This window comes from Chiloscyllium plagiosum, unplaced genomic scaffold (genome assembly GCF_037043375.1).
Source record: "Chiloscyllium plagiosum isolate Xiang-an unplaced genomic scaffold, Cpla_swu_hap1 HiC_scaffold_33, whole genome shotgun sequence".
Lineage (NCBI taxonomy): Eukaryota > Metazoa > Chordata > Chondrichthyes > Orectolobiformes > Hemiscylliidae > Chiloscyllium > Chiloscyllium plagiosum.
Window position 1 is genome coordinate 19,561,697 of NW_028270171.1, and position 17,429 is coordinate 19,579,125.

The window sequence follows — 17,429 nt, forward strand, 5'->3', positions numbered from 1 at the left end:
GTGCACGAATCTTTATTCAAATTTTCACCACCAGGAAGAAAAGAAACACCCAAGTGGCCAGTGACAAGCAGAGCCCTTCACATCAAAGAGTTCCTGTTTGTTTTTTTTCTTTTTTTTTCTTCTTTTCTTCTTATTCTATTTCCACCACTAGGAAGATAGGAAAACACCCGAGTGTCTCCTGTTTACTTATTTTTTAATATTTTATTTCTTTTTCTTTAACCCCCACACTACCGCCTAACTGCGGTAGTGCTTATTTTTCCCCAGCACCCATGGTATGTGTGTGTAGGTGTGAGACACAGTGAGAGACACAAGGTGCACAAATCTTTATTCGATTTCCACCACCAGGAAGAAAAGAAACACCCAAGTGGTCAGTGACAAGCAGTGCCCTTCACATCAAAGAGCTCCTGTTTATATCTGTCAGCCTGGGCTCCCTGATTGGACCAGATTAACAACCCCAATCATGGAACTCAGATTCTACGAGGTCCACCTAGCTGACCTCGTTACAATCACCACACCATCCTTCCATCTTCTAACCTCCAGTTAAAATTGCCCTCTTCAACCTAATTTCTCTTTATGCGTCAGTCCTGCCATTTCAGGAGTCTGTCTTGTAAGCCTTCTGGTATTTGACCTTCTGGTAAGTCATGGTTGCTGTGAATCTACCTCAACTCCACTTGCCTGCCTACCCCAAATTCCTTTGACTCCCTTTGTTAGGCACATTTCAATCTATCGCTGCCTTAAAAATGTTTAAAATCCCACAACACCAGGTTATAGTCCAACAGGTTTATTTGAAAGTACAAGCTTTTGGAACACTGCTCCTTCGTCAGGTAGCTCGTGGGGCAGGGTAATAGGGACACAGAATTTATAGCAAAAGATCATAGCGTTATACAACTGGTGTGATATATTGAACTAACTGACAATGTGACTTGAAAGAAGTTCTGGGATTTACACATTAATGAATCAAAACCTGCAATTGATTCTAAAAGATGAAAGACTTAACAACAATCTAGGTTTGTTCAATATATCGTATCAGATGTATGATACTATGATCTTTTGCTATAAATTCTGTGACTTATGATCCTGACGAAGGAGCAACGCTGTAAAAACTTGTGCTTCCAATTAAACCTGTTGGTCTATAACCTGGTGTTGTATGATTTTTAACTTTGTCCACCTCTGTCCAACACCAGTGCCTCTACATCTTAAAAATATTTAATTGTTCTACCTCAATCAATTTCTTAGGAAGAAAGTTCCCAAGATTCATGAGAGTAAAACACTTATCTTCACCTCCATCTTGAACAGGAGACCTTTATTTTTAAACAGTCTCCATTATTCTCTCTCACAAGAGGAAACAATTGGCATTCATCCTGTCAAGTCTCCTCATGATCTTTTATGTTTCAATAAGATCACATCTCATTCTTTTGAACTGCAATGGATACAGGCTGGGCCTGTCCAAATTTTCCTCATAAGACAATCCCCACGCCCCTACTCCCCCAACCCCTCACCATCCCAGGTGTCAGCCAAGTGGAAATGTGTTTGCCTTCCTTCTGAAACAAGCAATAAAAGTTCTTCTCTGATTTATACCAGTTCTCCACCCACCATTCCTCCTGTTCCTTGGTGCCATTTTCCAACAGTCTCGAATGTTCAGATGACCACATCTGTTTACTCCTTTCAAATCGGAAAAAACATGGGGCCAAAGCAGGGCAGAGGAAGTCAGGGGCTGTTGTGCAGCATCATCTTTCCCTGAAGCTGAAAGTATCTCACGCTCCCAGAAAGGGAGTTTCCTCAGAATTGCGTACGTGATGCAGACCGTACTCACCAGAATGTCGAGCCCGATACTGAAGCAAAGCCTCTCCACTGTGACGTGGGTAAATGCCAGGAATTATTAACACACGCTTGACTTTCTATAGAAATCTGTCATGTATGAAATGAACAATTAATGAGCTTGGGGTTAAGTTTGGTCCAGATTTTAATACCTGCCTTATTTTACCCCCACTGCCTCACAATTTACATGGAATAGTTATCATGGCAGAAACCAGCATCTATGAAGAGCCTTGCACATCCTCAGTATTAAGTTTTATTTCTACGAAAGCTGGCCCCAACAATTTTACTTGAATTCATTCATTGGATGAAGGCATCGCTGACTACGCCAGTATTTATTACCCAAAATAAGAGTCATGCATCAGCCAGAGTTTGGCAGTTTCCTTCCCGAAAAGGCATTAGTGAACCAGATGGGCTCTTCCCAACAATTGACACATTGTCATCATTAGTCCCTTAATTCCAGGTAGTATTTTTTCCATTGAAAATAAATTCGACAAATCACTACAGCAGGATTCTAACCTATAGTCCCCAGGATCAATAGCCCAGTGATAACACCACTAGGCCATTCCAAACTCCCATAATGCTGGGCTGGAGCATCAATCTAGACTTTGTGGTCAAATTTCTAGAATTAGAGTTTAGCACCTGTGTTCCCTCCAACTCAGATATGGTGAGGCTCACCCAATGAACCAGAGTCAAAGAAAGTTGCGGAATTTTTACCAGATTGTCATGATCTTATTGAATGGCAGAGCAGGCTCGAAGGAGCCAATTGGCCTTGTTCGTCGTTCATATGTTCGTAGTGCAGTGTAATGAGTACTGCGCTTCCCTGGGACCTGCAACGCAATCTCAGTCAGCAACATCTGAAACTGGATATGGTATAAACGCACAGAGCGCCCAATTCAGTTTGGGTTTCAAGGTTAACAGATGATGATTGCCCCAATCATTAGCACATACGCAATCTAGTCCTTTCCCCTTCTTATACACCACAATAAAATCACTCCAAGTCTATCATTAGAGGAATGTAAAAGCAAAATGAGGCCATTCAGCCCCGGAAGACTGTTCTGATGTTCAATGAAATATCGGTTGATCTCCAAACTAATTCCTTATATTCCCTGCTACCCTAACTTTATTAATACTTCTGAATAACCAAACAAAATCTCCAAATTAAAATTGACCATTGATCTAGCTGTTTGTGCATGAAAGTTCCAAATTTCTATAATGCTTTGTTAAAAAGGTTCCTAATTTCATGCTTGAAGTGACTAATTTTTAGATTGTATTTCCGAGTCCAGCTCTCCCCAACCAGTGGAAATAAATATTTCTCTCTCTCTCTCTCTTTCCTATCTGTTCAACTGAATATCTCCAAAACTTTGATCAAGTCACCCCATAACCTTCCAAATTCCAAACAATAGAAGTCTGGTTTGTGCAATCTCTTCTTGCAATGCAACTTTAGGAACTCAGGCATCATTCTGACAAACCTACATGACTAATTGGTCCACTCAAAGTTAATACCTCTTTCTCAAATGCACTGCACAGTAACTCTGAGTGTGGTCTAACCAGGGCCTTGTACAACTAAAACATCATGTTCCTTGCCTTGTGTTACAGTTGTCTACCATTCATAGAGTCATAAGGTCATAGAGATGTACAGCACGGAAACAGACCCTTCGGTCCAACCCATCCATGCCGACCAGATATCCAAACCTAATCTAATCCTATTTGCCACCATTGGGCCCATATCCCTCTAAACCCTTCCTGGTCATATATCTATCCAGCTGCCTTGTAAATGCTGTAATTGTACCAACCTCCTCCACTTCCTTTGGCAGCTCATTCCATACACATACCACCCTCTGCGTGAAAACATTGCCCCTTAGGTCTCTTTTATATCTTTCCCCTCTCACCCTAAACCTATACCCTCTAGTTCTGGACTCCCCTATCCCAGGGGAAAGACCTTGTCTATTACTCTATCCATACACCTCACCAGTAATAGCAAAGTCCACCCTGGAACCACAGTAGACAACGTTATCACTGCGGGGAAGTCTACTATCAACTTATCGGACCACAGCCTTTGACCGGAAGAGATTGAAGTCCTGAGTAGTGGTCTCAACTTCTGCCCCACCACTAAGATGGACCCGTTAGTTCTGGCAGCAGACATAGAGGAGTTCATCAGACGAATGAGATCCGGGAATTCTTTCAAGGTGCCAGCAGTGATCCTAATGAGTTCACTGAGGAACTGGAACAGTCATCACAGGGATCTGTAGAGGAGCGACCAAAGAAGGTGTCAAATTGGACCCCACCGGAGGGCCGCTGCCCTGGGCTTGACATGTATGCTCAAATCGTTAGGAAATATATAAATGCCAGATTCATCAGCCGTACCCACAAGGTAGAGCAAAATATCACCCGTTCACAACGCAATGCCATCCAGGCTCTCAAAACCAATCACAACATTGTCATCAAACCAGCAGATAAAGGAGGAGCCGTTGTCATTCAGAATAGAACAGATTACTGCAAGGAAGTGTACCGACAACTGAACAACCAGGAACACTACAGGCAACTACTGGCTGATCCGACCAAAGAATACACCCGAGAATTAAACACTCTGATCAGAACTTTGGATCCAGTCCTTCAGAGTTCCCTACGTGCCCTCATCCCACGTACTTCTCGTGTAGGCGACTTCTACTGCCTTCCAAAGGTACACGAAGCCAACACACCAGGACATCCCATCGTGTCGGGCAATGGGATCCTATGTGAGAATCTCTCTGGCTTTGTGGAAGGCATCTTGAAACCTATTGTACAGGGGATCTCCAGCTTCTGTCGCGACACTACGGATTTCTTACAGAAACCCAGCATCCATGGACCAGTCGAACCGGGAACATTCCTCGTCACAATGGACGTTTCCACACTCTACACCAGCATCCCCCACATCGCGGCAACAGCCTCAGTACTCAACACCAACAACTGCCAATCTCCAAACACCATCCTACAACTCATCCGCTTTATCCTTGATCACAACGTCTTCAACTTTGACAACCAGTTCTTCATCCAGACACACGGAACAGCCATGGGGACCAAATTTGCACCGCAATATGCCAACATCTTCATGCACAGGTTCGAACAAGACTTCTTCTCTATGCAGGATCTCCAACCAACATTATACACCAGGTACATTGACGACATTTTCTTCCTCTGGACCCAGGGCGAGGAGTCACTGATAAAACTACACAGTGACATCAACAAGTTTCATCCCACCATCAAACTCATCATGGACTACTCTCGACTATCTGTCTCATTCTTGGACACATCATCTCCATCAGGGATGCACATCTCAGCACCATACTCTACCACAGACAACCTCACAATGCTACACTTCTCCAGCTTCCACCCAAAACATATTAAAACAGCCATCCCCTATGGACAAGCCCTACACATACACCGGATCTGCTCAGATGAGGAGGAACGTGACAGACACCTGGAAATACTCAGGGATGCCCTCACAAGAATGGGGTACGATGCCCAACTCATCGAGTGCCAGTTCCGACGTGCCACAGCAAGGAACTGTAATGACCTCCTCAGGGGACAGACACGTGCTGCAACCAACAGGGTACCCTTCGTTGTTCAGTACTCCCCAGGAGCTGAAAAACTACTCCATGTTCTTCGTGACCAGCAACACATTATCAATGAGGATGAGCACCTCACCAAGACCTTCCCCACACCTCCACTACAGGTTTGCCTTTAAACAACCACCAAACCTTAAACAGATCGTTGTTCGTAGCAAGCTGCCCGGCTCTCAGGATAACTCCATGCAACCCTGTCACGGTGGATGCTGCAAGACGTGTCAGAGTGTGGACATAGATACCACCATTACGCGTGGAAACACCTCCCACCTTGTACATGGCAGGTACTCATGTGACTCAGCCAACGTTATCTACCTTATACATTGCAGGCAGGGATGCCCGGAGGCATGGTACATTGGGGAAACCGAGCAAAGGCTACGGCAACGGATGAATGGGCACCGCACAACAATCAACAGACAGGAGAGTTCCCTCCCAGTTGGGGAACACTTCAGCGGTCCAGGACATTCAGCCTCGGACCTTAAAGTGACCATTCTCCAAGGTGGACTTTGGGACAGGCAGCAGCGAAAGGTGTCCGAGCAGAGGCTGATAGCTAAGTTCGGTACGCACAGTGAGGGCCTCAACTGGGACCTTGGGTTTATGTCACATTACAGGTGATCACCATTGCACTATACACACACACAGATACTCCTACGCACACACACTCTCTCACACACACAGGCTCTCCTAATCACACATACACACACACATCCTTACAGATACACACACTCCCACACTCACACATGCACCCCCACACAGACTTAAGACACTCTGCACTCACTACACACACACACATACACTTTCTCACACTCACAACCCCCAACCCAGACAGACACACACACACACACAGACCCAAATGCACACATATATTTTGTGGGGTGAATTTGTACTTTCAGGGTTACATTGTACTTTGCTCAAAAACTGCATGCATTCATGTAAAACTCCGTTATCTCACTTTTTAGATTAGAATCAACCTAAACATCATGGCATAGACAGAGAACACAGGGGGCTAACACCTTCAACATATTGTCTAGCTATCACCATTGTTAACAGCTAACCTGAGAATGCAACATTTTAAAAAAAGGTTTTGTGATTTACACATGAAAGAAGTGAAACTATCATGGCATTCTAACAGATGAAAGACTTAACAGACAACCAATTTTTCAATGTATAATTTCAGTTACGTCACACTGTAAATTTTTGCTATATATTCTGTGTGTTAGGATTGAGCCCTCCACTACCACCTGATGAAGGAGCGTCGCTCCGAAAGCTAGTGTGCTTCCAATTAAACCTGTTTCCTGATGAAGGGCTTTTGCCCGAAGCGTCGATTTCGCTGCTCCTCAGATGCTGCCTGAACTGCTGTGCTCTCCCAGCACCACTAATCCAGAATCTGGTTTCCAGCATCTGCAGTCATTGTTTTTACCTGTTGGACTATAACCTGGTGTTGTGTGATTTTTAACTTTGTACACCCCAGTCCAACACTGGCATCTCCAAATCATGATTTTATAAACCTCTATAAAGTCACCCCTCAGCCTTCGACACTCCAGGGAAAATAGCCCCAGCCTATTCAGCCTCTCCCTATAGCTCAAGTCTTCCAACCCTGGCAACATCCTTGTAAATCTTTCCTGAACCCTTTCAAGTTTCACAACAGCCTTCCGACATGAGCGAGACCAGAATTGCACACAATATTCCAACATTGGCCTAATTAATGTCCTTTACAACCTCAACATGACCGCCCAACTCCTGTATTCAATGCTCTGACCAATAAAGGAAAGCATACCTTTGTGGGCGGCACGGTGGCACAGTGGTTAGCACTGCTGCCTCACAGCGCCAGAGACCCGGGTTCAATTCCCGACTCAGGCGACTGACTGTGTGGAGTTTGCACACTCTCCCCGTGTCTGCGTGGGTTTCCTCCGGGTGCTCCGGTTTCCTCCCACAGTCCAAAAGATGTGCGGGTCAGGTGAATTGGCCATGCTAAATTGCCCATAGTGTTAGGTTAAAGGGGTAAATGTAGGGGTATGGGTGGGTTGCGCTTCGGCGGGTCGGTGTGGACTTGTTGGGCCGAAGGGCCTGTTTCCACACTGTAAGTAATCTAATGTAAGTAATCTAATACCAAACACCTTCTTCACTATCCTATCTACCTGTGGCTCTACTTTCAAGGAGCTATGAACCTGCACTCCAAGGTCTCTTTGTTCAGGAACGCTTCCTAGGACCTTACCATTATGTGTATAAGTCCTGCTTTGATTTGCTTTCCCAGCATGCAGCACCTCACATTTATCTAAATTAAATTCCATCTGCCACCCCTCAATCCATTGGCCCATCTGGTCAAGATCCAGTTGTAATCTGAGGTAACCTACTTTGCTGTCCACTACACCTCCAATTTTGGAATCATCTGCAAATTTGCTAACTATACCTCCTATGGTCACATCCAAATCATTTATATAAATGATAAAAATTAGTGGTTGCATTAGGCTTTTTGAATATTTTCTGTGACTGCTTTTTAATCATCTATTCGCATGAATTCCTGCATCTGCAAAGCATCTTGTGATGTCTTGTGGCTGTGAAAGGAACAGATTATGTCTTTATTTTTGCCTTGCCTGCACTTTTGACCTCGACATCACCCACCGATAAAAGCATAGGGTTCCAACTGAGGCCATGTGTTATCTGACTTTGGCTTTAATCATATCTGGTTGCTTTTTTGGGAATTTCAAGGTGAAACATGTTTCAGAAGGATGCACAGGGTCAGACTGCTTCTTAGTGCTCAGCTCTGGTCACTGACACTCAGGGAGAATGTGGAAATAGGAGAAGCAGTCGGCCCCAAAGTCAACTTGCTGCTCCTTTTCAACACAATCATGGGAAACTTTCAACTTTCAATTCATGGCAGGCATGGAGGGCTATGGGGAGTGACCACTATCACAGAGGGAGCATGTAGAGGATCAGGGAGAATATCATTAAGGTATAATTTCAGGGGGCAGGGGCTGGAAGCAAAGCTCAATATAGAGGGTCTCCACATGGGGGCGATAGGTGGCAATGGACTGTTGGAGCTGAAAATGTGTTGCTGGAAAAGTGCAGCAGGTCAGGCAGCATCCAGGGAACAGGAGAATCGATGTTTCGGGCATAAGCCCTTCTTCAGGAATGAGGAAAGTGTGTCAGCAGGCAAAGGTAAAAGGTAGGGAGGAGGGACTTGGGGGCGGGGCGTCGGAAATGCAATAGGTGCGAGTCTGTTTGAGAATGTGGCTGAAGAGCTTCTGTGCAGAGGAGATGACCTGGAGGGTGCAGTGAGAGAGGGACTCACTGAAATCTTTGTAGAGGGAAGAAGAGAGCTTCTTCAAGGAAGGCATCCTTGTAAGAGGATTTGCAGTGGGTTAAAATCTTTGAGGAGAAAGTGAGGTCTGCAGAGCTGATCTCTGATCTCCAGCATCTGCTGACCTCACTTTCTCCTCAACATTCACCTAACATCTTTGGACTGTGGGAGGAAACCAGAGCACCTGGGGGGGGGGGGGGGGGGGGGGGGCAATGCAGACCTAGGGAGAATCTGCAAACTCCGCACAGACAGTCACCCGAGGCTGGAATTGAACCCCAGTCCCTGGCGCTGTGAGGCAGCAGTGCTAACCACTGAGCCACCTTGCCATACTGTATGTATGAAAATGGACTTTAATAAATACAACGGAAAGTGAAAAGGTGGATGTAGGAAAGGAGGAGGGTCAGAGTATATCACATTCTCTCTCTTTTTGATGTAATGTGTTAGGTATTCAGCAGACGGGGTTCCTTCACCAAAGTTTTGCAAATGATGCGACCAGGGCTATGGTGGAATAGACAATGGTGGCTACTGAAAGTCTGGGTCCCTAGCTTGGGTTGTTCTGGGAGGGGGTAATACACCTCCAGTAAAGTCCAGACAGAAATGTTTAAAATTCGTTTGTGGGTTGCTGACTGGCCCGGCATTTATTGCCTGTCCCTAGTTGTCCCTTGAGAAGATGGGGGTGAGCTGCTTTCTGGAGCCTCTTCAGTCCACCTGCTGTGGGTTGACCCACAATTCTCTTTGGGAGGGAATTAAAGTCTGCCACTTTATTCTGCCATGCAGTGCCCTGCACACTTACAGCAGGCAGCAAGGCGATGTGCTGGATGCTGAGAAACTGGGGACTCTGCTCCAAGGAGGGGGATGAGGACACTGAGATGGAGGAAGCTGTCCTTGTGGATGATCGAGCCCAGCTCCACTTGGTGCTGTAAGGCAGACAGGACATGATGGACACCCGGTTTCTAGTAGATGTGAGCTGGGTGCAGAAGACCATGATCAGCTAACAAGGTCAAGATGCCAGCATTTGACTTGCATTGTGGGTGCAGACTGCAGTTTGGATTCATACCCTTTGCTTTTCCTTTTACTGTCAAAAAAGGATTATGTTTGGACTTGTCTAATTGCTTGCTTGTGTATGATGTTCCCGTATTGGGCAATGAGAATAAAATTAGAATTTCTTTTATTGTCATGTATACTCACATATGGTGAAAACTTTACAATTCGCCTCTTATGGCGCCATCTTAGGTACAAAGTACCGAGGTCCAAATCTTAGAAACAAAAAGAGGAATAAAAAAGAAAAGTAGTTGCATTCGTTTTCAGTGATTCCCAGTACAAATTAGAAATAAGACATAGTTAAAACGATAGACATCACAGTCAGATAAACTAATCACACATGAACATTACGTTGCAGTATCTCAGCGGAGGGGCCACTCCACATGATCTGACCGCCCGCGCCAGACCCCACTCCAACATCCGTCCTCACTGTCCATTGTCTGTCCCAAACCAGCTCTTACCTGTTCCAAGGTATTCACCTCCCCCTCATCGGCCTCTGCCCTGGGACTCACCTCCCCCTCATCAGCCTCTGCCCCAGGACACACCTCCCCCTCACTGGCCTCTGCCCCAGGACTCACTTCCCCCTCACTGGCCTCTGCCCCAGGACTCACCTCCCCCTCAATGGCCTCTGCCCCGGGACTCACTTCCCCCTCACTGGCCTCTGCCCCAGGACTCACTTCTCCCTCATTGGCCTCTGCCCCAGGACTCACTTCCCCCTCACTGGCCTCTGCCCCAGGACACACCTCCCCCTCATCAGCCTCTGCCCCAGGACTCACTTCCCCCTCACTGGCCTCTGCCCGAGGACTCACCTCCCCCTCACTGGCCTCTGCCCCAGGACTCACTTCCCCCTCACTGGCCTCTGCCCCAGGACTCACCTCCCCCTCACTGGCCTCTGCCCCAGGACTCACCTCCCCCTCACTGGCCTCTGCCCCAGGACTCACCTTCCCCTCATCGGCCTCTGCCCAAGGACTCACCTCCCCCTCATTGGCCTCTGCCACAGGACTCACCTCCCCCTCACTGGCCTCTGCCCCAGGACTCAACTGCCCCTCACTGGCCTCTGCCCCAGGACTCACTTCCCCCTCACTGGCCACTGCCCAAGGACTCACTTCCCCCTCACTGGCCTCTGCCCAGGACTCACCTCCCCCTCACTGGCCTCTGCCCCAGGACTCACCTCCCCCTCATCGGCCTCTGCCCCAGGACTCACCTTCCCCTCATCGGCCTCTGCCCCAGGACTCACCTCCCCCTCACTGGCCTCTGCCCCAGGACTCACCTCCCCCTCACTGGCCTCTGCCCCAGGACTCACTTCCCCTTCACTGGCCTCCACTCTAGGACTTACTTCCCATCACTTGCTTCTGCACTGCGACTCACTTCCCCCTCACCAGCCTCCACTCCGGGACTCACTACCCCTCGCCCGCCTCCACTCCGAGACTCACTTCCCCCTCACCCGCCTCCACTCCGGGACTCACTTCCCCCTCACCCGCCTCCACTCTGGGACTCACTTCCCTCTCACCCGCCTCCGCTCTGGGACTCACTTCCCTCTCACCCGCCTCCACTCCGAGACTCACTTCCCCCTCACCCGCCTCCACTCCGGGACTCACTTCCCGCTCACCCGCCTCCACTCTGGGACTCACTTCCCCCTCACCCGCCTCCGCTCTGGGACTCACTTCCCCCTCACCCGCCTCCACTCCGGGACTCACTTCCCTCTCACCCGCCTCCACTCCGGGACTCACTTGCCCCTCATCAGCCTCCACTCTGCGACTTACTTCCCCCTCACCCGCCTCCACTCTGGGACTCACTTCCTCCTCACCTGCCTCCGCTCTGGGACTCACTTCCCCTTCACCCGCCTCCACTCCGGTACTCACTTCCACCTCACTGGCCTCTGCCCAAGGACTCACCTCCCCCTCATCGGCCTCTGCCCTGGGACTCACCTCCCCCTCACTGGCCTCTGCCCCAGGACTCACCTCCCCCTCACTGGCCTCTGCCCTGGGACTCACCTCCCCCTCACTGGCCTCTGCCCCAGGACTCACCTCCCCCTCATCGGCCTCTGCCCCAGGACTCACCTCCCCCTCACTGGCCTCTGCCCAGGACTCACCTCCCCCTCACTGGCCTCTGCTCCTTGACTCACCTCCCCCTCACTGGCCTCTGCCCCAGGACACACTTCCCCCTCACTGGCCTCTGCCCCAGGACTCACCTCCCCCTCACTGGCCTCTGCCCCAGGACTCACCTCCCCCCTCATCGGCCTCTGCCCCAGGACTTACCTTCCCCTCATCGGCCTCTGCCCCAGGACTCACCTTCCCCTCATCGGCCTCTGCCCCAGGACTCACCTCCCCCTCACTGGCCTCTGCCCCAGGACTCACCTCCCCCTCACTGGCCTCTGCCCCAGGACTCACTTCCCCCTCACTGGCCTCTGCCCCAGGACTCACCTCCCCCTCATCGGCCTCTGCCCCAGGACTTACCTTCCCCTCATCGGCCTCTGCCCCAGGACTCACCTTCCCCTCATCGGCCTCTGCCCCAGGACTCACCTCCCCCTCACCCGCCTCCACTCCGGGACTCACTTCCCCCTCACCCGCCTCCACTCCGGGACTCACTTCCCCCTCACCCGTCTCCACTCCGGGACTCATTTCCCCCTCACCCGCCTCCGCTCTGGGACTCACTTCCCCCTCACCAGCCTCCGCTCTGGGACTCACTTCCCCCTCACCCGTCTCCACTCCGGGACTCATTTCCCCCTCACCCGCCTCCGCTCTGGGACTCACTTCCCCCTCACCAGCCTCCACTCCGGGACTCATTTCCCCCTCACCCGCCTCCACTCCGGGACTCACTTCCCCCTCACCAGCCTCCACTCCGGGACTCACTTCCCCCTCACCCGCCTCCACTCCGGGACCCATTTCCCCCTCACCCGCCTCCACTCCGGGACTCACTTCCCCCTCACCCGCCTCCACTCCGGGACTCACTTCCCCCTCACCCGCCTCCACTCTGAAACTGCTTCCCTGCGCCAACATTTGTTCCAGGATGTGGCTCTGAGCTTGCTAGCTCCTCCATTCCCATTGCTAGCTCCTCCATTCCCATTGCTAGCTCCTCCAATCCCCTTCGGGTAAGTCCAAGTCAAAGGTTGAAAATAAAATGCAGAAAATGAGGAAACAGATGAGAAAAGAAAAACAAAAATTGGGGGGAGCTGAGGATCTCCTGCTGAAGCATCTTACTCTGTCGCCATCTTGCTATCGATGTTGCTATAAGGACAAGATGCAGGTGTCCATTAGACATTGGGGACAATATAATGGGGTCTCAGAGAGAGTCTTCAGATGGGTCTTCAGTCGTTAAAGAGTGATCAAGCTGGGAGAATAGTGTTGTATATGCACAAGCAAGTCAGCCATGCCACCTTTGTGAAGTGGGCAGCATTGATATCCTGGTAAATGTCTACAGCAGATTGCCAACACTAACCTGGCGCACAACTATAGTGAGGGCAGAAGAGATGTCAGTCGTCTGGTGGATATCCGCGAAGGCACAAGTGGTTCTGGGAACAGCACGTGGTAAGATGAGGCATGAGGCATGGAATGGGTTGGTGGTTAACAATGAATATTGATAAAGAATCTTGCTGGGGCTCACACCAAGAATCTCTCCAAACAAACTTGCAATTAGCCTCAAGAAAACAGTAAGGTGCCGATGGAGTAGGGCTTCTGAGCCCAGGGCCCGTCCACTCTAACCACTTTTCTTTTCATTTCTTTTGTTTCCTTTCTCTTTTTTTCTCTCTTTCTCATTCCTATATTTTACTTTCCTCTTGTTGAAGAGCTCAGGAACTCACAGTGACAGCACGGCAGCAAGTACATCCATTGCAGATTCATGGTGGTCAGGAAATAGCCCAGGTGGACTTGCGGTGGTCAGTAATTAGGCCCCGCGTGGACTCATTGTGGTTAGTAAATAGGCCCAGTGTAGACTCATGGTGGTCAGTAAATAGGCCCAGTGTGGACTCATGGTGGTCAGTAAATAGGCCCAGTGTAGACTCATGATGGTCAGTAAATAGACCCAGTGTGGATCCATGGTGGTTAGTAAATAGGCCCAGCGTGGACTCATTGTGGTTAGTAAATAGGCACAGTGTGGACTCATGGTTGTCAGTAAATAGGCCCAGCGTGGACTCATGGTGGTCAGTAAATAGGCCCAGCGTGGACTCACGGTGGTCAGTAAATAGGCCCAGTGTAGACTCATGATGGTCAGTAAATAGACCCAGTGTGGATCCATGGTGGTTAGTAAATAGGCCCAGCGTGGACTCATTGTGGTTAGTAAATAGGCACAGTGTGGACTCATGGTTGTCAGTAAATAGGCACAGTGTGGACTCATGGTTGTCAGTAAATAGGCCCAGCGTGGACTCACGGTGGTCAGTAAATAGGCCCAGTGTAGACTCATGATGGTCAGTAAATAGACCCAGTGTGGACTCATGGTGGTCAGTAAATAGGCCCAGCGTGGACTCATTGTGGTTAGTAAATAGGCCCAGTGTAGACTCATGATGGTCAGTAAATAGACCCAGTGTGGACTCATGGTGGTCAGTAAATAGGCCCAGTGTGAACTCATGGTGGTCAGTAAATAGGCCCAGTGTAGACTCATGATGGTCAGTAAATAGACCCAGTGTGGATCCATGGTGGTTAGTAAATAGGCCCAGCATGGACTCATTGTGGTTAGTAAATAGGCACAGTGTGGACTCATGGTTGTCAGTAAATAGGCCCAGCGTGGACTCATGGTGGTCAGTAAATAGGCCCAGCGTGGACTCATTGTGGTTAGTAAATAGGCCCAGTGTGGACTTGTAGTGGTCAGTAAATAGGCCAAGACGGACTCGTGGTGGTCAGTAAATAGGCCCAGAACAGACTCGCTACCATAGTGTCCAAGAGAGTTGGATTCCCAGCGGTGTCTGCATCCAGTGCAGATTTGTGAAGTCAGTGGCGGATTTGAGTTTGTGTCGGTAAGGTACCTGGCGGCATTAATGACATCTGTATTGGTGAGGTCCATTGGTGAGGGCGTCCATGGAGCTGAGATGGACTTTAATTCCAGCGGCAATGGCATGGCGAAGAGGACTGCACTGGGCCACATCCAGTGACAGAGCCCATAACAAGAAGGAATTTAAAACTGGACACTTTTTCTGTATTTCTTTATTTTTCTGCCTTTATATTCTATGTTTTGGTTTATTTTTCTGTGTTTTAAGATGGCGCCAGAGAGTGGCAACACCATACAACACCTTTCATTGTATTTTTGTAACAAAATATACATGACAATAAATAAATCAAATAAATAAAACATGAGGTTCAGCCCAATAATTTGATGACAGATGAAATTAGATGGTGAGAGTCGAGCCCCTGGTTCCATGTTTCAGATTGAGAGCTGCAGGCCCTATTCAGGGCCAGCATGGTGGCTCAGTGGTTAGCACTGCTGCCTCACACTGCTGCCTCAGGGTTCGATTCCAGTCTTGGCTGACTGTCTGTGTGGAGTTTGCATGTTCTACCAGTGTCTGTGTGGGTTTCCTCCCACAATCCACAGATGTGTTGGTTAGGCAGATTAACGGTAGGGAGGTGGGTCTGGGTGCGACCATCTACTGGCGGGTCGGTGTGGACTTGATGGGCTGAATGGCCTGTTTCTGCACTGTAGGGATTCTACATTAGCAAAGAACCAACCTTAAAGCAGATTACTTCCATCAACCTGCACCCCCATCAGGAGGAAGAGTAGAGAGAGGAAAATCCTGGTATTTAACAGCCAAATTGGGCACTGCATGCGGAGAACTTTAGGATTATATTCTGGATGTGTGACCCAAGAAAAGACAAAAGGCTTCCTTCTTTGAGAAGTGTAAAACACCTCCTTTGATGAAAACACAGGTCAACAGTGATCACAAGCAGGACAGTGGGGAAGAATTCTACTTAAGACCTTCCTGATTCTGTAAATGCATCAACTTAAACTTTTACAATGAGAGATGCCCCTTCCCATCTTAACTGACTTTGTCACTGAGCCTGGAAGCACAGTGGAGCTGAATGGTCACACTGGCGGACAATATAATCCCCTATTTAACAACTTAAGTTAACAACAGCTAGTAAATATTACAGTTCGGGTAAAGAATCCCCAGTGAAAGGTTCCAAGAAAACAGCGGGACAAAATAAATTAATACCGGGAAGCAGTTGACTTCACTTTTGACCTCAAGAACTTGTGCCGCTAAGCCCCACTTAACTCCTCTCCTCTGTTAGTGCTGGTACAAGCATTGCAACATCATCTGCAACATATTGAAGTAATTTTAGTCAAAAGCAAAAATTTGCAAGAAGAATCTGAAACTCAGTTTCTTGAACGTAGATCAACCACATCAGTTTCTACATTTCGGCAATGGGAGGGACAGTTAGAGAGAAGCAAATGAAGTGACATACCTAAAGAGTACTACTCCCCTGGGCTTTAGGTCCAACTTTAAACTAAAATGGAACTTGTTTTTTCTCATGGCAATCATAAAGTGGCTCTACATTTGGTTTTGTTCCTCCTGAGTTCTATATCCAGGCACAGGTTCATCCCTATCTCACAGAACAAGGAGGCAGGTCCCCAATCCAAAACCAGCCAGAGGGAAGATTGAACCCCCACAGCTGTTGGCATCAATACCAACCCTCCAACCATCCGGCCTCAACCAGGCTTCTGCCAAAGAATCTGCGGTGGCTCAGCAGTTAGCACTGCTGCCTCACATTGCCAAGGACTCAGGTTCGATTCCAGTCTCAGGTGACTGTCTGTGTGGAGTTTGTCCCCGTGTCTGCGTGGGTTTCCTTCCAGTGCTCTGGTTTCTTCTCGCCGTCCAAAGATGTGCAGCTAGTGTGGGTCGGCCATGGGAAATTGCCCATAGTATTCAGGGACGTGCAAACTATGTCTATTGGCAGCGCTAAATTGCCCTGTTAGTGTACAGGCTAGATAGATTGGCCACGGTAAATGTGGGGTTATAGTAATACAATGGATGGGATGCTCTTTCACTGCATCCTATAGATGGTGATAGCCCAGGGTCCAAGCTCCTTCATAGGGTCACAGCGGCTACCCACTCTGCTTTAATATAAAGCCTTTGGTGATACCAATACTTGATCACTTGTATGCACTTATGATCTACTGACTTAAAGACAAAATATATTTACTGCAGAGGCAATACAACAGAGAATCAGAGAATCCCTACAGCATGGAAGCTGGCCATTCAGCCCATTGATCCACACTGACCCTCCAAAGAACATTCCACCCAGACACAACTCCCTAACCGTGTAACTCTACATTTCCCATGGTTAACCCTCCTCGCCTGCACAGCCATGGACAATTTAGCATGGCCAATCCACCTAGCTTGCACATCTTTGGATTGTAGCAGGAAAGCAGAGTACCAGGGGGAGACCTGCACAGACACGGGAGAATGTGCAAACTCCACACAGACAGTCACATGGGGGTGGAATCAAACCTAGGTCCCTGGCTCCATGGGGCAGTAATGCTAACCACTGAGCCACCTCAAGTTCACTAACTCCTGTATGGAGGGATTGGAAAGATTAAGTAATTCAAAATATCAATGCACTTACAGGGCTCAACTGGGTAGATATGGGAGGATTATTTGCCCTGGCTGAGGGCATCCAGAAGCAGGGAGCACAATCTCAGAATAATGGACAGGTCCATTTAGGGTTAAAATGAGGAAACAT

The 17,429-nt window shown here is 48.6% G+C and overlaps 1 long non-coding RNA gene across 1 annotated transcript in view; it reads right to left on the bottom strand.

Moving 5' to 3' along the window:
* Positions 1–1,509: 1,509 nt before the first annotated feature.
* The window catches only part of LOC122542274 (uncharacterized), a 41,015-nt gene continuing 25,095 nt past the window's right edge, over positions 1,510–17,429 (bottom strand). The window contains exons 2-3 of the long non-coding RNA XR_015752534.1: positions 9,910–9,977; positions 1,510–4,061 (exon numbers count right to left, since the gene is read on the bottom strand). This is a non-coding gene — a long non-coding RNA (uncharacterized LOC122542274). The remainder of the gene's footprint in view (positions 4,062–9,909; positions 9,978–17,429) is intronic.